Source organism: Oryctolagus cuniculus, chromosome 6 (genome assembly GCF_964237555.1).
Source record: "Oryctolagus cuniculus chromosome 6, mOryCun1.1, whole genome shotgun sequence".
Taxonomy (NCBI): domain Eukaryota; kingdom Metazoa; phylum Chordata; class Mammalia; order Lagomorpha; family Leporidae; genus Oryctolagus; species Oryctolagus cuniculus.
In genome coordinates, this window is record NC_091437.1 from 80,298,069 (window position 1) to 80,321,917 (window position 23,849).

General features: G+C 41.2%; 1 protein-coding gene and 1 pseudogene across 2 annotated transcripts in view; both read left to right on the top strand.

Annotated features, from left to right (window-relative positions):
• The window catches only part of LOC127490710 (isopentenyl-diphosphate Delta-isomerase 1-like), a 37,876-nt pseudogene extending 15,724 nt beyond the window's left edge, over positions 1-22,152 (top strand).
• The window catches only part of XKR4 (XK related 4), a 496,677-nt gene that overhangs the window by 19,193 nt on the left and 453,635 nt on the right, over positions 1-23,849 (top strand). The gene's annotated exons all lie outside the window — the stretch shown is intronic.

Sequence of the window (23,849 nt, forward strand, 5' to 3'; positions counted from 1 at the left end):
CCAGCACATGCAAATACTAGAAAGTTCGTTCTCAAATGCATGCAATTCTGGATTTTCAAGATCAGTTTTCATGAAAGGCATTTCAAATGATCATTTCTAAAAATCAAAAGAATTCTTTTATGCTTATTTAAAAGATGTCCCCTGAGGTAGATCTGACTTGCTTTGTAAGGAGCTGCCACTTGCAGCCTTTTCCCTATTTTAATTTTTGTATCTTTCTATGAAAAATATGAGGTGTTGTTTTTCTTTGTAGTTAAATGGTATTTTTGGAAAGTATTGTTTCTTGGGGCTGGCACTGTGGCTCAGTGGGTTAAAGCCCTGGTCTGAAGCACCAGCATCCCATGTGGGCGCCGGTTCTAGTCTTGGCTGCTCCTCTTCCAATCCAGCTCTCTGCTATGGCCTGGGAAAGCAGTAGAAGATGGCCCAAATCCTTGGGCCCCTCCACCCACATAGGAGACCCGGAAGAAGCTCTTGGTTCCTGGCTTCCAATCAGCTCAGCTCCGGCTGTTGCAGCCATCTGGGGAGTGAACCAGCGGATGGAAGACCTCTCTCTCTGTCTCTACCTTTCTCTGTAACTCTGTCTTTCAAATAAATAAAATAAATCTTACAAAAAAGTATTGTTTTTCCAGATACTAGATGAATTCCAAATATGTTTTAATGTTCATGGCATAAAATGGGTTCCAATTTACTGAGATTTTTGATCCCAAGTAGCATCCTCTAAGAAATATGCATACTTATACCACTCTTACTTTAAATGATTTTCTACTATGTATACATGTGGCTGTGTGTATACTAGGTATACATGAAGGTTGGGATGTATAGATCTGACATGTTTTAAACTCAGGTACTGTGGAGTGGAAATGCTTTTGTTCACTGATGTGATCAAGGCATCAGCTCTTCACTATGTGCAGACTCTGAGCACACAAGATTAGTAACACGTGCTCTCTTGACTTCAAGAAATTCAGTGTTGTGCAATACAGTTTCTCATTGGTAACCGTTCATGCCTCATCATTATCGTGCATCATCTCCACAAGGAGAGGGATAGAACGGTTTGGGAGAACAGGGGAGGGATGGAGCCTTCTGCCTGGGAAGGTTCATGGAGGCAGTAATTTGCATGGGACCTGAGAGAGTGCCAAGTAGAGAGAAAAGAATGGACAAGGACCTTTTCTTCTGCATTGTGTGAATCACTGACCCAGGAGATTCTAAGGAAAGGATGTCAGCACATGAGAAGTGTGTTCAAGGCCAAACTCAGCAGGGCCTTAGGCAGTTTCTAAGGAGTCTGGCTTTCATTGTCTTCAGGAATGGACAGCACTGGCAGAGGAGGCTCAGGTGCACATGTGTGTTTTCCAACAGTTAACCTAGAGCACAGGTTGAAAATAGTGAAGAAGGAAGTTGTCTGCATTCTTCAGAGGCAGGGAAAAGGAAATGAGGGGTGTACTTGCAAAATATTTGGAAGTTTAAAATGCCTTGTAAGGAGTGAGCATGATGAGAGCACTTAAGTGGGCTTGGCTGGGTGCTCACTAGAGATTCTGATAGTACTGGTTAGGAACTCAGCTTAATGAGTTATCGGAAAAGACATAAACATAAACAGAGTTGGGAGTGTGTTAAATAAAGATGCTCTGTAAATGCAGGCTGGGCAATTAGGAAAGATTTACCAGAGTACAGCTAAATACAGTGCAGCGGATAATTAATGGGCCTGTGACAACTCGGTAATAACTATCTTGAACTTTTACAAGGATGCATTAACTTATGTGCTGTCAGACAGAAGGTTTGCTTTTCCAGCCAACACCAGTTAGCCAGGAAACTTCTGGACAGAGCTCACTGGTGACTCCTGGCCGTGCAGCCTGCTGATGAGACCAGCTTCCAGAGCTAAAGGTGACTGTCCTTGATGTTCATACCTGGGTTTCTTGTTTAGCTAAAAGGAGATTGCCTCCAAATTTGATTCCACTTTACCTTGATTCCCTGGACACATTTTGACTCCTATTAAGACTTGCCTTTCTTTCTTGTGGAAATGAACTCCATAGGTGCAGAGTAGATCCCTAAGTGGCCAGGGCCATTCAGATTATTGGATATGGTAAATTCACCATCTTTGGTACCTTTTGATTGTGGTGAGAAATAGCACAGCAAATATGCCTCAGAGGAACATACTGTTGAGACTCACAAACCCCTGCCCCAGTTTATTTCATTTGAGAAGTTTTAAGTTTATAGAAAAATTGAATGGAAAGTGCCCATACACTCTGCCATGCCCTCTCCTCTGCCATTTCTCATTTCCTCTGTGATTAACGTCTTGCATTTGTATGGCACATTAATTTTAATGGGTGGACCAATATTGATACATTATCTTTAAATAAAAGGTTCATAGTTTTCACTGGGGGTCACTCTTCATGTTGTACATATTCTATGGCTTTTGAAAAATGTATAATAATGTATATTCGTAATTACATGATCATACAGAGCAATTTCATAACCCTAAAAATCCCCTGGGCTCCACCTGTTCATCCCTCATCCCCACCTCCTACCACCTAAACTCTTTGCAACTAATGATTTATTTATTTTTTGAAGATTTATTTTTATTTATATGAAAGGCAGAGTTACAAAAAGAGAGGCAAAAATAGAGAAACAAATAGAGGGAGAGACAGAAAGAGAGCGAGAGAGCGAGAGAGCGAGCACGCTTCTATCTGCTAGTTCACTCCCCAAATGGCTGCAACAGGAGCCAAGAGCTCATGTGGGTCTTCCATGTGGGTGCAGGGGCCCAAGGACTTGGACCATCTTCCACTGCTTTCCCAGGCCATAGCAGAGAGCTGAATAGGAAGTGGAACAGCTGGGACTTGAGCCTGTGCCCATATGGAATGCTGACACTGCAGGCAGTGACTTTATCCACTGCGCCACAGTGCAGGCCCCAACTAATGTTATTTTTACTGCCTATAGTTTTGTCTTTTCCAAAATGTAATCTCATTGGAATCTTACCCTTTTCCCACAAGGGTTTCTTTCACTTAGCAATATTCATTTAGAGTTTGTCTACATCTTTGTGGCTTGATAGCTCATTTCTTTTTAATGCTTATTCCATTGTATAGATATATATAAGAGTTTCTCCATTCAGATGATAAAGGATGTCTTGGTTGCTTCCAACTTTTAGAAATTATGATTACAACTATTGTGAACATTTTTACACAGGGTTTTGTATGACAATTGTTTTGTAACTTATGTGGTTAGATTCCACATAGCATGATTGCTGGAGATGTGGAGAGAATGTTTAGTTTTCTGAGAAACTGCCAGACTGTCTTCCAAAGTGGCTGTACCATTATGCAATTTCATACTTAGCCAAATTTTAAGCACTTACCACATGCCAGATGATCCTTTTGAGGGGTACAAAGGTATTGAACCAGATACTCATGTTATTCTAGAAACAGTTACAATACCATAAACTTGTCCAAGTTGCAGATATTCTGAAATTAAGGAGTAGTTTACTATGTAGGATCTATAGTATTATGGTATGAATGACATAATTCTTGATGAGAAATGGAAAAAATAACATTTTAAATTACTATAAAATAGTACAGTTATAATAGTGGTACAATTAGGTAGCTCTGTAGAATTATTCTAGTTGATATCTAGACAATGAGTTCTGGTACCTACTCTCTGGATTCACATGGGTGAAAGAAACTGTTGAAACAAATCTGTCTATACCTCTGTGTTAGCGATTTTCATGGATTTGTTTTGCTCAATAAATTATTACTTGAAAAATATAGCCTTGAGGTATTTGGCATAGCTGTTAAGATACTGAGTTTTTCAGAGTTCCAGGGGCCAGTACAACCTTCAGCTCCTGACGTCAGCTTCCTGCTAGTGCAGACCCTGGGAGGCAGTGGTGATAGCTCAAGGAATTGAGTTCTTAGCACCCACATGGAATACTTCTGCTGAGTGCCTGGCCTGCCCTGGCCAGCTGTCTGTCTGTTTGCCTGTCTGCCTCTCAGATAAATAAATTTAAAAATATGTATGTGTGTGTAACCCTGAGGTGAACACTTCGTTTTTCAGAAGAAAAACTGCCTGCCACACACACACACACACGCATACACACACACCTAACTTTGAAACTCTTTGGAGTTCTGCCAAAGACAAGAACACCTTCTCTGGGGCCACAGCAGCTGGATTCACTCACCTCACATCTGCCTGAGCAGAAATTGCATGGACAGGGACAGCGGAAGATTGGTTTCTTTCCTTTTTAAAAGGCTTTGTCAGAATCTCTGCATGAATTATTATAGTATTAGATAGTATTGAGCCGCATTATTTTTGTACCTTTTAAAAATAGACAATGAATTACAGATTTTGTTCTCTATTTGGCTAAAGCCTAGGAAAATTCAGCTGTGTCAATTGCTTCTAACCTCAATCATACAATCAGATAAGGTTCTTGTTTACTTTGTGCTGTGTAGAAACCTCAGCAGTGCCAAGTGTTAGTGTCAAATGTCAAAGCCGTGTCAGTTGTCTTTACATTATTTATAAATGCTTGTCTCAGTTCATGTTCCTCAGTTGCTTTCCATGTGTTTAATTTTTGGTTTTGAAATTGTATACAGATATTCATGAAATTGTTACATAATGTGTGGTGGTGCATCTGGTAAGACAACCTGGCTGAGAAGAACAGTAAACCTCATCACGTTCATTAAACAGATTCCGGCCTTCAACATCTGCTGAGGCCTCATTTTCCTGTGTGTAGTGAGTGTCAATGGTAAATTTGCTGATCAGAATGGGAGGACTTGTGAATGAGCAGTATGTGAAAAAAATAACAAAGTATTGCCTAATGTAGACACAAAAGCTCTGTAAGTTCACTGTACAAACAACAGATCTAACAACAATTGAAAAAGGAATATTGTGGGGATCTCAATACAATCCCATCAAGGTGGCATGTATCAATGCCATCTCACTAGTCCAAGTGATGAATTTCAGTTCACAATTGATCACACTGATAGGTCTAAGAGTCAAAGGGATCACACAAACAAGACCAGTGTCTGCTAATACTAACTGATAGAATCAAAAAGGGAGAGAATGATCCATCATGGGAAGCAGGATACACAGCAGACTCATAGAATGGCAGATGTCCTAAATAGCACTCTGGCCTCAGAATCAGCCCTTAAAGCATTTGGATATGGTTGAAGAGCCCATGAGAGTATTTTAGGCATGGAAAGTCAAGACACCCTGGGTTAAAAAAAAAAAAAAAAAAAGACCTAAATCAAAGATCTCTGTGAGTGAGATCCCAGTAGAAAGAATGGGACCATCAAAGAAGGAGGTAACTTTCTCTGAAGGGAGGAGAGAACTTCCACTTTGACTATGACTCTGTCAGAATAAGATCGAAGTTGGCGAACTCAAAAGGCTTCCATAGCCTTGGCAACTCATGACTAGAGCCTAGGGAGATTACTGATGCCATAAACAAGAGTGTCAAATTGTTAAGTCAACAACAGGAGTCACTGTGTACTTACTCCTCATGTGGGATCTGTCCTTAGTGTGTTGTCCAATGTGAAGTAATGCTATAACTAGTACTGAAACAGTATTTTATACTTTGTGTTTCTGTGTGGGTGCAAACTGATGAAATCTTTCCTTAATATATACTAAATCTATCTTTTGTATATAAAAATAATTGCAAATGAATCTTGATGTGAATGGAATGGGAGAGGGAGCAGGAGATGGGAGGGGTGTGAGTGGGAGGGAAATTATGGGGGGAGAAGCCATTGTAATCTAAAAGCTGTACTTTGGAAATTTATATTTACTAAATAAAAAATAAAAGAAAAAGAAAAAGGAATATTGTTCTCGTGAACTCTAAATGTTGTGACTTGCAGCAAAATGCTTGTCTTTCTCTTCCATACAAGAAGTAATTAAACCTGCAGGCATTTGAGGATTTTGCTGTGGTCACATGGGGATGGGTCTCTGAGCGAAGTCAGAGGAAGGAGGCCTGGCAGGATGGGAGACAAGGGGAAGGCTTAGCTGGCGCCGCGGCTCACTAGGCTAATCCTCCGCCTTGCGGTGCCAGCACACCAGGTTCTAGTCGGGGCGCTGGTTTCTGTCCCGGTTGCCCCTCTTCCAGGCCAACTCTCTGCTGTGGCCAGGGAGTGCAGTGGAGGATGGCCCAAGTGCTTGGGCCCTGCACCCCATGGGAGACCAGGAGAAGCACCTGGCTCCTGGCTTCGGATCAGCGCGGTGTGCCGGCCGCAGTGCACCAGCCACGGCGGCGATTGGAGGGTGAACCAACGGCAAAGGAAGATCTTTCTCTCTGTCTCTCTCTCTCTCTCACTGTCCACTCTGCCTGTCAAAAAAAAAAAAATAGCGGGGAAGGCTTGGACCCAACTTAATGGCGGTGGACAGACTCTTATGAGTCAACTTAGTACCTGATGTTTACATACTGGCTTGCACTTCCTCAGTAATATCTATCAGTGACTCTTTTATCAGCCTTATACTGGTTAGTTTCATTTTTAAACTCTGCCACTTTATGAAATATGTTTTCCATAAGAACAGAAACTGATCTGTTTGGAGTAGGATCCGCAGTATATAGTATGGTGTCTGGCATATCATTGTTATTTAATATTTTCTGATTCCGTCAATGAATGAAATGAAAATCGGCAAATCATGAGAGGACTCTTTTCATTCCAGTGAAAGCGAGGTAGATTCCTAGTTTTCATATGTTCTATTTTAGTTGTGAATGTGCTGCCCAGGATGCCTGTGTAGCATGCCTCCCATTGAGTTTTGCAGTTGGTGTCAGTCCCGTGGCTGGAAGGTGTGGAGTCAGGACTCAGTTTAACCCAAGAGTGTGGTTCAGGGCATCCCAGAACCATGCCCCCACTCACCCCCTCCATCCATGGTAATACCAGGCCATCTAGTTTTGCCTGTCAATTCCCTCTGAGGACATCTCAGGGGTGACTACCCACTGGGAACTGAGAACTTTCCATCCCAGGCCTGGAAGAAGCCTGGTACCTAGAAAGCAGCTTTGGTCGTGCTGTTGACACTGCCCCTGCCCAGAAGCAGCCTCTTAAGCTGCCTTTGTTCCCTCCTGTGCCTGGCAGGGAAGACCCCTGGGCCTCCCAGTGACAGCTGTGATTTATCACTGCAGGTGATCCCATTCTCATTTTCCCTGGTGAAGTAAGAGTGAGCACACAATGAAGTCTGCACCATTTTGTGGACTGTGTAACTGTGTTTTCCACTTAACAATTTTGATTGGACAAAAGCAAATAGCAAAAGTAATCAGAGCATTGATCGTTGTTACTCATTTGCATATCACCATAAAGCGCTTATTGATATAACAGTTGTTCTAATGCATCTTTTGCTGTTCTGTTGTTTGGGAGGTTTGTTTTACTGTCTGCAAAATGAGAGGGATTCTCTTGGTGTGTGTGTGTGTGTGTGTGTGTGTGTGTTTAAGATTTATTTATTTGTTTGAAAGAGTTACAGAGGCAGAGGCAGGGGCTTCTTCCAGGTCTCCCACATGGGTGCAGGGGCCCAAGGACTTGGGCCATCTTCTACTGCTTTCCCAGGCCATAGCAGAGAGCTGGATCAGAAATGGAGCAGCCGGGACTCAAACCGGTGCTCATATGGGATGCCAGCACTGTAGGCAGTGGCTTTACCTGTTACACCACAGTGCTGGCCCCAATTCTCTTGTTTTAATTGTGTCCTCCTCCCCTCTCTTTCTTCCTCTTCAATACTATAATCTGGACACGAGGTACCAAATGCTTCCCCTGACTTATTCCTGCCTGACTTGGAATGCAAGGTCCACTGTTCCCAGACTGTGCTCTCCATCCATGGGGCCCCTTCTCCTGTGCTTCCTGGCTATGCATCTGCTTGCTGGTGCTGTCCCTTGTGTTGCTGTCTTGTCTGTTTAGCTCTGCCTGTGACACACCTGCCATCCTTCCTTAACTTCCAGCTCACATGGAGAGTTCTCCCCTGAAGGCAGGGCAGATGGATTTTCCCTTGTTTTCAGATTCCAGGATTGCCTTCAGTTTGTTTCTTACCATAAAGTGCAGTAAGATTTAAGGCCCATTTCTTAGAAAAATTTTAGTTGAAAACAAGAGGGGGAGAGAGGGAGAAAGAAAGGGAGAGAGGGAGGGAGAGAGAAAGGTATCTTTCATCTGCTGTTTCTTTGCCCAAATGACTGTAACACTTGGAAATGGATCAGACCAAAGTGAGGAGGACCAGGAACTCCATCTTGGCCCCCAGGTGGGTGGCAGGGACTGAGGTACTTAGCCATTCCTTGCTACGTTCCAGGTGCCTTGGTAGGAAGCTAGATTGGAAGCACAGAATAGCCTGGATTCAACCAGTCACTCTGACATGGGATGTAAGCATCCCAAGTGGTGGCTTAACCTGCTTGGCCATAATGCTGAACCCAGCCACATTATCTTTTTTAAAAAAAAAAAAATATTTATTTATTCAATTGAAAGGCAGAATGAGAGAGAGAGAGAAAGAGAGAGAGATTCCATCTGCTGGTTCACTCCTCAAATGACCACAATGACCCAGGATGGGCCAGGCAGAGGCTAAGGGCCCAAGCACTTGAGCCATCTTCTGCCTCCCCAGGTGCATTAACAGGAATCTGGATTGGAAGCAGAGTAGCCAGACACCAACTAGAATTCTGATATGGGATGCTGGTGTTGTAAGTGCTGACTTAACCCTCTGTGACCCAATGCCAGCCCCAGGCCCATTATCTTTAGTATTCTTACTGCTACTAGGAATATGGTGTCTCCTTGGGTTAGTTTGATTTGGTTTTTATCTTTTTTTAAAACATGCTCACAAACTTTTAAAAACTAAATGCATTTTATTATAATCACTCCTGGAACCTCAGTCTAAGTTTTGAGCTTCAGAAGAGTTGTCAAGCATTTGGATAACTCGGGGAAATCTGTCTACTGTTTTCTTTTTCTCTGGGACAGACCATTTTCATTTCCTAATTTTTAACTAGAGAGTTAATGTGAGGCTTTCAAGTGTAATACAAGATCATCATCATTTTCTTTATTAATAGTGGACCTACCCATACTTGAAATTCAGAATTCATCCGAGTATGTAATAAGTTCCTGCCAAATACCAGGCAGCCAGTTGTGGTAACATCTGGCCTCTGCTAATCCTAGCAAGATATTTTGAAATCATATATTATAACTTTTAACATGAAGCCGTTTTCCTTGAAAATTATGTCAAATGGGAGAAATAAGTATATCAGATCTTACTCATTTAAAAATCCAAATTAGCAGGCTTTTTTTCCAGGTAACTACAATTTGTAAGAAGTGCTATTTCCCTACCAATGATTAACTTGTTGGCTTTTTATTTGTTTAAAAATATGTTTAGTTGCCCATTAATGTATGAAAATCCTTTGTCAACTTGACAAAAGAAAAGCAATAAACAGGCAAAGATATCTGACAAACTGGAAAAATAGCTTTTCAGATATTGTATGTTATTTTTCTTACCTTATAAAAATGTTCAATAAATGATAAGAGAAAAAAAGAGACCAATAATTCATTTAAAATGGTTGTGATGCTGCTACTTGCGATGCTGGCATCCCATGTCAGAATGCTAGTTGGAGTCTGACTACTCTGCTTCCTGTTCAGTTCTCTGCTAATGTGCCTGGGGAGGCAGTGAATGATGGCCCAAGTAGTTGGGTAACTGCTACCTATGTGGGAGACCCAGGTGGAGTTCCTGGTTCCTGGCTTTGTTCTGGCCCAGGCTTGCCTGTTGGGGGCACTGGAGGAGTGAACCAACACATAGAAGATTGCTCTCCCTGTCTCTCGCCCTCTCTGTTACTGTGCCTTTCAAAAAGATAAGTATTTTTTGAAAATGGGCAAAGGACATGCATTGACAGCTTATAAGAAAAAAGGTTTTTGATTTGCAAAAAGAAGAACAGCTCAATTTACAGGTAAGGAAATGCATCCTTATTTTTAAGCTCTGTGTACAGTTACTGGATATATACAAGCTGCTTGTGTCTCTTGAAAGCAAATGCAAGACCCTTCTACATGTGGGGCATATGTTAATGCACAAGTTTGCCTGCTCTTGAAGTGAGTCACCTGGAGAAGAGATTTTTTTTTCTATTCCTATGTTTGAGAAGCAGATAGTATAAATTGGTTTACCAAATATCAGCTCCAATGTCTTTCTGTATTGGGTGCCATGTTCCTGGCTTCTACCTGGCTCAGCCCAGCTGCTTCAGGCTTTTGTGGAGTGACTTGGTGGATAGGAGATCTCCCTCTTCCTCTGTCTGACTTTCAAATAAAAAAATAAGGGGGCTGGTGTTGTGGCGTAGTAGACTAAGCCTCCACCTGCAGTGCCAGCATCCCATTTGGGCACTGGTTCATGTTGTGGCTTCTCCTCTTCTGATCCGGGTCTCTGCTATGGCCTGGGAAAGCAGTAGAAGATGGCCCAAGTGCTTGGGACCCTGCATACCCATGGAAGACCCAGAAGAAGCTCCTAGATGCTGGCCTCAGATTGGCCCAACTTTGGCAGTTGCAGCCATTTGGTGGGTGAACCAACAGATGGAAGATCTCTCTCTGACTCTCCCTTCTCTCTCTCTCTCTCTCTAACTCTTCCATTCAAATAAATAAATATATAAATCTTTATTTTTTTTTAATTTGCGAAAAAGTGACCTTTCTCTCTGTCTCTCTCACTGTCCACTCTGCCTGTCAAAAAAAAAAAAAAAAAAAAGAGTGAGAAGAGGTGAGAGGGAGGGATGGAGAGAGAGAGAGAAAATCTCCCACCTGCTGGTTCATTCCCCCAAATTACTGGGAGCCAGGAAATTAATCCAGTCTCCCATGTGGGTGGCAGTGACCCAACCATTTGAGCCATCACCTGCTGCCTCCCTGGATGTATGCATTTTGTAGGAAGTTAGAATCTGAAACAGAACCAGTACTTGAACCTAGGCACTTTGATACTCAGTGCTGGCTTCCAAACAATGTCTTAACTGTTATGCCAAATGCCTGCCCTAGGAATACAATTCAATCTTTTCAGACAGCTCAAGAACCCAGCTCAGCCAAAAAGTTGTGCATTTGCTATAACTTGAGTGTGGAAGTGAGCCACTTAAGGGTGCTGGAAAGTGCTTCGTTGTCCTGGGGAACACTGATAGAGGTCCCAGTGGTCTGTCCCTCCCTTGTGGTTAGTCGTCCACTTGCAAAGCTGCTCCCAGTCACTGGGTGTCCTGTCTTGGTTCCTAAGTCACACCAGAATCTCTTCAAGTCATATAACACTTTGCAATACGTATTTCTGTACTTAAACCAGGGGAGGATTCAACAGATAGATTTCAAAATGAAAATGGTGTTTTCGTAATCCTAGGGTGGAAGTGCAGAATGGCCAAGGGAACAGAGGCATCTTAACAAATAAACCAATCAAAACTCAGATAAGTTCATTAGATTTTCAGTTCTAGCTACTTTACTGCTGAAAAACTGTCAATTAAAACTAAATTTGCTTTTGGGTCTCCCCACTGAAATCTCATAAAGTGTTATTTCCTAGGCATTCACGCATTCATTTAGTCAAATAGTATCTATCAATCAAGTGTTTCACAAAATTAGCCAAAATTATAGAATTCAGGCATTCATTGGTTTATGTGATATGTCTTTACCTTTAAATGTGCAAACTGAAACAATAACACTGTTTTCAAAAATAATCTTAAACAGGAATTCTTTTATAAAAAGAGGAGAATTCAAAGATAAACAGGCTATGGTTTCTCACCCTCCGGGAATTCCATTCAGTTGAATAAACAGAGATGAGAGAGCCAGTCATGACATTATAGCATGGTGAATCCTACCTGGATGGGCTGCCTGGAGTACTATCAGATGCAAGGAACTAATTAATAAACTCAGGGATTTTCTGCTTTTAACTTTCTCTCCTCCTCTTTCTTTAAAATATTTTATTTGAATGGTAGAAAACAACAGAGAGAAAAGGAGAGAGGGAAAAAGAGGGGAAGAGAGAGAGAAAGAGAATAGATACCTTCCATCTGCAAGTGCACTCCCCAAATGATCATAACTGGACCCAGGAGACTGGAACTCTGTCTTGGTCTCCCAAATGAGTGGTAGGGGCCCAAGTACTGGGGACATCTTCAACTGCCTTTTCATACACATTAGCAGGAAGCTGGATTGGAAGCAGTCTCACACAGTTGGGACTCAAACCAGCACTCTGATATTGAATGCCATTGTGACAAGTTGCATTTAACCTGTTGCACCACAATACTGGTCCCTTAATTCCTCTTGTGAGGCAACTGGAGTGTTTTGATGCCCATCATATACAGTTCAGTGCCTGACCCTAAGCAAAACCAGTGTTGTAGACCTTCCATAGTTTCAGCTATCAAGGCCAGGAAAAAGGAGCACCTCCACGAGTAGTACCTAAAGACACAACAGACTTTGAGCTGGCCTTGACTTTGACTCAGCCCCTCTCTGGATGCAGATCTGGGAATACAGAGTGATGTGGTCAAGTCTGCCTTAGAGGAAGCCTTTGAAGTCAATATTCAGTGACTCCATCTTAAAAGAGCACCATGCCTCATCACATGAAGTAAGAAGAAACAGTGATTGAGTCTGTCTCATGTGACTCTCTGCACTTTAAACCCATTTAAAACATGTCATTGGAAACAGAAAACAATGATACAGGCCTGTGATGACCTCTGGCTGACAAACTAAACACTCGGTGAACCCTGACATTTCAGCTCTTTATGTTTGACCTTTACAATAAATCAATGATTGATTTGTCTTTATGGAGATAGAATATGAAGATTCTCTTTTTTTCCCCCCACCAGAAACATCATGCATTTAATAATACAACTTTAGGAATATAGTGAGTCTTCCCACGATACCCACCCTCCCACTTACACTCCCACCCCTCTTCCTCCTCCCTCTCCTATTCCCATCCTTATTTTTTATAAAAATCTATTTTCAATTAACTTTATACACATATGATTAGCTCTATACTAAATAAAGAGTTCAACAAATTGTATGGAAAAAACCTGTTCCTCAGCAGTTGAGACAAGGGCTGTTCAAAGTCATCTCAAAGTGTAAATTTCACTTCTATAGATTGTATTTAGCTGCTCTATTAGTTATCATAGGTCAGGGAGAACATATGGTATTTGTCCTTCTGGGACTGGCTTATTTCACTAAGTATGATGTTTTCCAGTTTCATCTATTTTGTTGCAATGACAGGATTTCATTTTTTTACCACTATATATTATTCCATGGTGTACATATCCCATAATTTCTTTATCTAGTCTTCAGTTGACAAGAATTTGAGTTGATGCCATATCTTAGCTATTTTTAATTGAGCTAAAATAAACATGAGGGTACAGATAACTCTTTCATATGCTGATTTCATTCCCTTGAGTAAATTTCCAGGAGTGGGATAGCCAGGTCAAATGGTAGATCTACATTCAGATTTCTGAGGCGTCTCCATATTGTCTTCCACAGCTGCTGTACCAGTTTACATTCTCACCAACAGTGGATTAGGGTACCTTTTTCCCCACATCCTTGCCAGCATTTGTTGATTTCTGTATGCAAACCATTCATCCAGGGGTGAGGTGAAATTTCACTGTGGTTTTGATTTGCATTTCTCTCATGGCTAGTTGTCCTGAGCATGTTTTCATGTGTCTATTGGCCATTTGGATTTCCTCTTTTGAAAAATGCTATGGGGTCCTGTGTTTGAGGTTCCAGAATACACACCTCAGGGCAGCATGGGAGTGACACGGTGGAGCAAGAGGGCTGGGGGCAAATACTCTTGGCCAGATTAGATATTTTTTAATGATTCCTAAAATATATGCTGACCATCTTGATGAACAACAGGTTCAACTTCTGGCAGAAATGTGTATTCTTATTGATGAAAATGACAATAAAATTGGGGATGAGACCAAGAACTGTCACCTGAATGAAAACATTGAGAAAGGGTTATTTCACTGAGCTTTTAGTGTCTTCTTATTCAATACCGAAAATAAGCTTCTGCCACAGCAGAGATCAGATGCTAAAATTACCTTTCCAGGTTGTTTTACCAATACTTGTTTTAGTCATCCATTAAGTAACCCACATAAACTTAAAGAAAATGATGCCATTTGAGTAAGAATAGGCATTTAAAAGCTGAACTAGGAATTTCTATGGAAGGGGTTCCTCCAGAAGAAATAAATTATCTAACATGAATTCACTACAAAGCTCAGTCTGATTGTATTGCGGTGAATATGAAATTGATTATATTTTGTTTGTGGGGAAGAATGTTACTTTGAACCCAGATCCCAGTGAGATTAAAGCTATTGGTATGAGACAAAAGAACTGGAAGAACTTCTGAAAAAAGCAACCAATAGTGAAATTAAGATAACTCCATGGTTTCAAATTATTGCAGACTTTTCTCTTTAAATGGTGAGATGACTTATTTGAATCAGTTTGTTGACTATGAGAAAATACATAGAATGTGAATGTACAGATGAATGATATTGAATATTTTCTCTATGTAGTAAACTTCAAATATTTTTGTTTGTTTGTTTTAAATTTGGTTCCCCACTAGATCTCATAAGATACACTGCTGTTTTCGACAACCAGAGTTTCTGTGCAAAAAACAGCTGACTTATACTTTTGTATTATGTACTGCATATAGACTGTAACTTATAAAAGACACTTATGAGATTAGTTTAAAATGAGAGAGCAGATAAGACTTAATCTGTTCAAACATGGTTATGAAAAGTTTGAACAAGTAAATGAAGCTGGTTTTTGACCTGTTGTAATTCACATTTTCAGAATACTTTGCTGTTTTCTAGATGCTTTATGTATCATTGTTTTTACAATAGTTCAGGAAAATACCTAATTAACTTTCCATATTAACAAACTGGCAAAGCAGGTTACAAGGACATTAAATGGTGTATAATCATCCCTCCATTAAAAAATTCCAAGGGCAAGCATTGCATTGCAGCAGGTAAACTACCACTTGGGATGCTTAAATCCCACATCATGTTGCCTGGTTCAAGTCCTGGCTACTCCATGCTTCTGACACAACTTCCTGCTAATGCACTGTAGAGGCAACAGATGGTGGCCCAAGTACATGGGTTCCTGCCACCCATGCAGAAGATGCAGGTGGAGTTCAAGCTCCCAGTTTCAGCTTGGCCAAGCCCTGACTATTGCAGGCATTTGGGGAGTGAATGTGTGGATGGAAGATCTCTATTTCTGTCTCTTACTTGGCCTTTCAAATAAATAAATACATTTTTAAAAAAGAAAAATGCCTGCTTAAGTCCTTTGCCCATTTCTTAACTGGGGTTGTTTGGTTTGTTGTTGTTGAGTTTCTTGATTGCTTTATATAATCTGGTTATTAATCCTTTATTAGTTGCATAATTTGCAAGTAATTTCTCTCATTCTGTCAGTTGCCTCTTCACTTTCCTGAGTGTTTCTTTTGCAGTGCAGAAGCTTCTCGGCTTGATGTAAAATCTCATTAGTCAATTTTGTCTTTGATTGCCTGTGCTTCTGGGTCTTTTCCAATAAGTCTTTGCCTACATCAGTGTCCTACCAGGTTTCCTTAATGATCTCTCTCTCTTTTTTTTTTTTTGGCAGGAGCCAGGTACTTCTCCTGGTCTCCCATGGGGTGCAGGGCCCAAGCACTTGGGCCATCCTCCACTGCACTCCGTGGCCACAGCAGAGAGCTGACCTGGAAGAGGGGCAACCGGGACAGAATCTGGCACCCCGACCGGGACTAGAACCCCGTGTGCCGGCGCCGCAAGGCGGAGGATTAGCCTAGTGAGCTGCAGCGCCGGCTTCCTTAATGATCTCTAATAATTGATAGTATGGGGTCATAGATTTAGGTCTTTGGTCCATTTTGAGTGGTCCATTTTGAGTGGAATTTTGTGTAAAGTGTAAGGTCGAGGTCTTGCTTCATACTTCTGTATATGGGGATCCAGTTTGCTTAGCATCATTTGTTGAAGAGACAGTCCTTGCTCCAGGGATTGATTTTAGCTCCTTTGTCAAAGATAAGTTGGTTGAAGAAGTGTGCATTGATTTCTGGCATTGATCTATCCATCTGTTTTTATATCAGATCTAGGCTGCTGATCATAACTGCCCTGTATTATATCTTGAAATCTGGTATTATGATGCCTCCTGCTTTGTTTTTGTTGTATCAGATTGCTTTAGCTATTTGCGGTTTCCTGTGTTTCCATATGAATTTCAGCATCCTTTTTTTTCCTATATCTGAGAAAAATGTCCTTGGTATTTTGATTGGTATCACATTCAATCTGTAAAATGCTTTTGGTAATATGGACATTTTGATGTGATTGATTCTTCCAATCCATGAACATTAGGATTTTTCCATTTTTTGTGTCTTCTATTTCTTTCTTTTTTTTGACAGGCAGAGTGGACAGTGAGAGAGAGAGACAGAGAGAAAGGTCTTCCTTGGCCGTTGATTCACCCTCCAATGGCTGCCGTGGCCAGTGCACTACGGCTGGCGCACCGCGCTGATCCGATGGCAGGAGCCAGGTACTTCTCCTGGTCTCCCATGGGGTGCAGGGCCCAAGCACTTGGGCCATCCTCCATTGCACTTCCGGGCCACAGCAGAGAGCTGGCCTGGAAGAGGGGCAACCAGGACAGAATCCAGCACCCTGATCGGGACTAGAACCCGGTGTGCTGGCGCCGCAAGGCGGAGGATTAGCCTAGTGAGTTGCGGTGCCAGCCCTATTTCTTTCTTAATGTTTTGTAATTCTCACCATAGAGATGTTTGATGTCCTTGGTTAAAATATATTCCAAGGTATATACTTCTTTTTGTATTATTGTGAATGGGGTTGATCTTAGATGTTCTTTCTTAGCTATGGTATTTCCTGTGTATTCAAAGACTTTTGATTTATGTGTGTTGATTTTATGTCCTTAACTTTTCCAGACTCCTCTGTGAGTTCCAATATTCTCTTAGTGGAGTACTTTGAATCCCCTATATATAGAATTGTGTCATTTCCAAATAGGGATAGTTTGAATTCCTCCTTCACAATTTGAATCCCTTTGATTTCTTTTTCTTGCCTGATAACTGTTGTTAAAATGTTTCAGGACCATATCAAATTGCATTGCTGAGAGTAGGCATACTTGTCTGTCTGTGGATCTCAATGGGAATGCTTCCAAATTTTCCCTATTCAATAGGACACTGTCCATGGGTATGTCATAAATTGCCTTGATTTTGTTGAGGAATGTTCCTTCTATACCAAATTTGCTTAGAGTTTTCATCATGAAAGGGTATTATATTTTATCAAATGCTTCCTCTGTTGGGATAATCATATGGTTTTCTGAAGTTTGTTAATGTGATGTATCACACTGATTGATTTGCAAATGTTGAACCATCCCTGCTTACCAGGGATAAATCCCACTTGTTCTGGTTGAATGATCTTTCTGATGTATTGTTGAATTCAATTAGCTAGAATTTTGTTGAGGATTTTTGCATCTATGTTCATCAGGGAAATTGGTCTGTAATTCTCTTTCTCTGTTGCATCTTTTTTAAAAATTTATTTTTTTTTATTTATTTAACAGAGTTAGGGAGAGAGAGAGAGAAAGGTCTTCATTCCATTGGGTCACCCCCCCCCCCAAATGGCCACTATGGCTGGAACTATGGTGATCCAAAGCCAGGAGCCAGGTGCTTCTTTCTGGTCTCCCATGCAGGTGCAGGGGCCCAAGCACTTGGACCATCCTCTACTGCCCTCCTGGGCCACAGCAGAGAGCTGGCCTGGAAGAGGAGCAACCGGGACTAGAACCTGGAGCCCATATGGGATTCCGGTGCCACAGGCGGAGGATTAACCAAGTGAGCCATAGCACCGGCCCCCATAAACTTTCCTCTTAACACTGCGGTTGTTGTATCCCATATGATTTGATATTTTGTATTGTCACCTTCATTCATTTACAGAAATATTTTGATTTCTTCAATGACCCACTGTTTATGGAGCATGTTATTCAGTCTCCATGTGTTTACATATGTTTTAGAGATACTGAAGTTGTTGATTTCCAGCTTCATTCCATTGTGGTCAGAGAAGATGCCTTGTATGATTTCAGTTTTTTTGAGTTTGCTGAGACTTGCTGTAGGACTTAGAATGTGGTCTATCCTAGAGCAGTTCCATGCACTGGTGAGAAGAATGTATATTTTGCATCTGTAGGATGAAAAGTTCTGTGGCTGTTCGTTGGGTCTATTTGGTCTACAGTGTTGTTTAACTCTGTTGTTTCCTTGCTGATTTTCTGTCTGGTTGATCTGTCCATTGCTGAATGTGGAGTTTTGAAGTCTCGCATTACTTTTATATTGGAGTTTATGTCTCCCTTTGCACACATTAACATTTCTTTTAAATAGCTAGGTGCCCTGTAATTAGGTGTATATATGTTTATAATAGTCATATATTCCTGTCAAATTGATCCCATAATCATAACATGTGCCTTTCTTTGTCTCTTTTAACAGTTTTTGGTTTAAAGTCTATTTTGTCTGATATTACAGTGGCTACACCAGCTCTTTTCTTTGGTTTCTGTTAGCATGGAATATCTTTTTCCATCTTTTCACTTTCAGCCTGTGTATCTCTTTGTTGGTGAGATAGGTTTTTTGGTAGGCAACAAATAGATGGGTTTTGTTTTCAATTCATTCAACCAGTCTGTATCTGTTGACTGTAGAGTTGAGGCCATTTACATTCAAGGTGACTATTGATAAAGAATAACCTTGCCCTGCCATTTTTCCATGACTATTCCTATTTTTTACTTTGGATTTCTTTTGAACTTTTACTGGGAGCTTTTCTTCCTTTACTTTCTTTCATAATGATGGTCATGTTTCTGTGTGTAGCACATCCTTAAGCATCTTTTGTAAGGCTGAATGAGTGGTGACAAATTCTCTCAATATCTGTTTATTTTGGAGGAAGGTCTTTATTTCACCTTCATTCATAAATGAGAGCTTTTCAGGTAGTCTTCTGGTTGACAGATTTTTATCTTGAGATTTGGAATATATCCTAACATTCTCTCCTAGCCTGTTAGGTTTCTAATGAGAGGTCCACAGTGAGTCTAATTGGAGATCCTCTGAAAGTAATCTGGCATCTCTATCATGCACATTATGTTTTACTGTGGAGAGTTTGACTACAATGTGTCATGGTGAGGATCTTTTTTGATTATGTCTATTATGAGTTGTATGTGCTTCTTGTATGTCCCTTCTTTCTCCAAATTAGGAAATTTTTCTGTAATTATTTCACCAAAAAGGCCTTCTAATCCATTCCCTTTTTCTGTACTTTCAGGAACTCTTAAGACCCATTTGTTAGGTTGTTTGGTAGTACCCCATATATATCTGACACTTTTTTTTAGTTTTCGATTTTCTTCTTCTGTTTTTTGGTCTGACTGAAATTTCCAGAGATTTGTCTTCTAATTTGGTTATTCTTTCTTCCTAACTGATTCTGTTGTTAAGGCTTTCCACCACAATTTTTATTTGCTATTTTGAAATCTTCATTTCCAATATTTCATTTTGATTTCTCTTTAAAATCTAAATTTTGTAGGATAAATTTTCATTCATGTCATGTATGTATTTCTTTAGTTCATGAATCTGCTTCTGATTAGTTCTAAGTAATCCTACAGTCATTTTTTTGTATTTCATTTCTGGCATTTCATCAATCTCTTTATCTTCACATTCTAGTACTGAAGTGTTGTATTCTTTTGGGGGCATCATATTGCCTTCCTTATTCTTGTTTCTTTTTTTTTTTTTAAGTGAGTTCACTTTTCTTTTTTTTTTTTTTTTTAAGATTTTATTTTAATTGAGAGTTAGAGTTACAGAGAGTGAGAGGGAGAATCAGAGAGAAAGGTCTTCCTTCTGTTGGTTCACTCTCCAAATGGCCGCAACGGCCGGAACTACGCAGATCTGAAGGCAGGAGCCAGGTGCTTCCTCCTGGTCTCCCACGTGGGTGCAGGGGCCCAAGGACTTGGGCCATCCTCCACTGCCTTCCTGGGCCACAGCAAAGAGTTGGACTGGAAGAGGAGCAACCAGGACTAGAACCTGGCTCCCATATGAGATGCCGGCGCTGCAGGCAGAGGAATATCCTATTGCTCCATGACACCGGCCCCCTATTCTTGTTCCTTGAATTGCTGCATTTATTATTTGGCACTTGTGGTGTACTTGTTTTATTTATTTTTTTCCCTGTGATAGCTTTTATCTTTGAACTATACCTCTGTGGCTTAGTGGAATGTCTGCTCTTTCAATGAATACCCAGAGGTGTGTGCTGTGTGTGGCCAGGGAGCTCTGTTCAAAATGCCAGGGTAAGGAGAGTGTCCAAGTAACACCCAAGTTGTGCATAGTAATTTTTATTTTCAAGAGGAGGTATATTCTGCTCTTTTGGCATATTCTCATATATATCTCCTGTCCTCAAAGGAGACCAATGCCTGGGCGCTAGCCCCAGTAGGTATGATTGTCATACACACTGCCACAAGAACCACACAATGATTCTGTGCAGTCTATGGTGGGAATAAGGATAATACTGCAATGATCTTCACCAAGGAATCAGAGGCCCCAACCGTGTGGAGCTGCCCACAGTGACTGCTCAGCATCCCAGCCGTACCCTGTACCCTCCCACATAGCCACAATGTTTTCATAGTACTGGCACACAAATCTCCCACAGTCATGAGCACCCAATCCCCTGTCAATTCTCCCAGCTAGGTTCAGGTGTCTCTTCTAGACTGGTTACTGGACACACAGACATGAGCTGGTGCAGCTGGTATGTGTGCCCAAAATGGTGCCTGGCCTCTCTCAGCTAGTTATAAGATGGTGCTGGGTGGTCAGGGAGAGAGAAATATGCCCCGCTTTTTTCACTCTAGGTTGGTAGGTACATGTCCTCCACAGGGCTCCAAGTTGAACTCACACTAGGTTTTTCCCTCAGCTTTATTGTCAGTAGCTTGGGCTGCTGCACTGTGATATAACCTCACCCCAAAGCTGATGCTGAGGCTCACTGCTGCTGGGGTCCAGAGTTGTACACATCCACACATCCATGTAGGTCTACAAATCCCTCTAATTTACATGGAGATTTCTGCAGTTTTTCCCCAACTATTCCCTGAGATTGCACTCTCTCCAGTTTTTCACTTTTTAAACTATCTTCCCCTAGACTAGAGCAGTAAACTCCCTCCCTATTCTGCCATCTTTGCTTTACTTAAGATTCTCTTTAAAAAAAATGAATAACAAAGGTAATCAATGTGCAAATTGCGCCAATTGTCATGCATGCAGCAGTGCTGCTATTCAGGATGTTGAAACACAGGTGCATGGCCAAGACTTAGATTTAGGAGTGGATTTTTGGGGAAAAGTACACCAGCATTTTGTTTATAGGATAATCCTGGCATCAGTGGGGATAGAATCTGAGTGCTTTATCTGCACAGCTGCAAGAGAACTGGAAGCTTCTGCAAATATTCTTACATCCCAGCTGAACTGAAGTGACTTTTGAATAGGGAAATATTAATCTTACAGTGAACAAACAAAAGCCAGAACATATTTTTTTTTTTCAGCAAATCCTGAGAATGCATGAACATCTATTGAGTTTTGAAAATGGATAGTTTAAAGATCTCAGTCTTAAAAGAAAATATATTTTTTTATTTCCACTTACTTGACTGGTTATCCATATTCTGAGTCAAGAAAACAGTTTTCTAAGATATTGAAGTGATGCCCTCAAGGGACTTCTCCCCTCTGGGAAAATTTGAGGGAAAAAAATTCTCTGATTCTGTCACACACCTGTGTGTCTGGTGCCAGGGGGCAAAACTACCTAGTGCTCTGTGCTTTCTCTGGGAGCTGTATCTCCTTAAGAAGGGAAGTAGCATTCAAGTCATATTCTATTTTTACAGGCTGTCCTTTCCACTGACATCATCTGTGTTTATCTTAATTCATTACTTGACTGAAGGATGTTGTTTATTGGCTTTGGTAACATAGGAGAGACCATCTGAGGGACCTGAGCAAGAGTCATTTTGCTGAAGTGTGGTGGGAGAAACCAGATTTCTGTAGGTGGTGGACAGACTCAGACTTGGGGATGAGGAGGTGGAAGATGGTTGAAGTGGGGATTTGGGAGCATGGAAAGTAGGAAAATTTTATTTTCCTTTTCTTCTCTGTTCTTTCCTTTCTTTAGTACCTGTTGTGTTTTCTTTTTTAAAGATTTACTTTATTTATTTGAAAGGCAGCATGACAGAGAGAGAAGCAGACTGAGGGAGAGACAGAGAAAGGATCTTCCATTCACACACTTACACACAGTCACACAAACACACACACAGAGGGAGGGAGGGAGGGAGGAGATTGAGGGAGAGAGAGAGAGAGAGAGAGAGAGATCATCTATTCACTGGTTCACTCCCTAAATGACTGCAATAGCTGGGATGAGCAAGGCTGAAGGAGCCAGGAGCTCCATCCAAGTCTCTTATGTGGCTGCAGGAGTCCAAGTACTTGGGCAATCTTCTTCTGTCTTCCCAGGCACATTAGCTGGGTTGGAAGTGAAACAATTGAGACTTGAACTCTAATACATGATGCTGGTATTGCCTATGGTGGCTTAACCCACTATGCCACAACAACCAGCTCCATGTTGTTATGTTTTCAGCTGGAGAGTCAGAGCATGTTTGAATATAATTCAAAAGAATGAAAGCTACAGGAGAGGGATGTAGAATGTGTCTTAGTCATTTCCTGTTGCTAACACAATACTGCAGAGTGGTTATGTTATGCAGAAAGATTTATTTTGCCTCATGGTTCTAGTGTAAAGTTGATAGACCACACGTAGTGATGCTCTTCTGGCTGGCAGACTCCAGAGGTGCCAGAGAGCATCACAGAGTGAGAAACCTGATCCAACAGGCTTTTACGGCATACCTACTCTCACAATTACCATTAACCAGGGCTGATGCTATGGCGTAGTAGATTGAGCATCTGCTTGCAGTGCCGGTATCCCATATGGGCATGGGTTCAAGTCCTGGCTGCTCCACTTCTGATTCAGTTCCCTGCTAAAGCCCTGGGAAAGCAGTAGAGAATAGCCCAAGTGCTTGGGCCCCTGCACACACTTGCGAGACTCAGAGGAAGCTCCTGGTTCCTGGCTTCAGAATTGTCTAGCTCCAGCTGTCGCGGCCACTTGGGGAGTGTACCAGTGGATGGAGGACCTCTCTCTGTCTTTCCCTTTCTCTGTCTGTAGCTCTGCCTCTCAAGTAAATAAACAAACCCTTTAAAAAAGAAAAACAGATTACCATTAACAGTAATTCATGGCTAATGTGAATGGGTTTATCTGTTCTTGAGGGCTGAGCCGGAGTCACTCTTAAAGGCCCTACCTGCTCCCACTTCTTAATATCTCATATGAGGATTACCTCTCAACAAGAGTTTAGGGAGGACAAGCCATATTCAAATTATAACAGAGAAAGTGAAGGAAGAGAGGGAGATTGTTATTGAGGTTAACATGAGTGATACTGGAGAGTGAATTTGGTTTCACTTGCAATATTTCTACGACACAGAGCAAAGGTATCTAGAGCACAGGTGGAAACAATGGTCTGTTTTAGGTGGAGGAAGGAGAAGGGCACTGTGAAAATGCAGGGACTGCTCTGGCTGTCTGGAAACCCCTATTCTCTCTTTTAATTAGGGGCCAAGGCTACTCGTTAGGGTGTGGGTTGTGACATAGCAGAATTCTTTGTTTGAAGAGATGATGGTTGAAATAGTCATTTAAGAGAATGGAGGAATAAACTAGAGAAATTTGGTAAGCTTAAGGACCAGCTGAGTTTGATAACGTTGGTTTTATGGTATCACCAATCCACATGAATTTGTGATTTTTCTCTGCATTGTTCAGGTTCTCAGATACATTCACTGAAACATTTCACAGCACCAATCAGGTCTTTTTATACATCAGTTATTATTACTGGCATCAATGATATAGCATGATATATTCCAGAGAGAAAATACAGAGAAGACTCCAAAAGAGCTAATAAATACATAATATG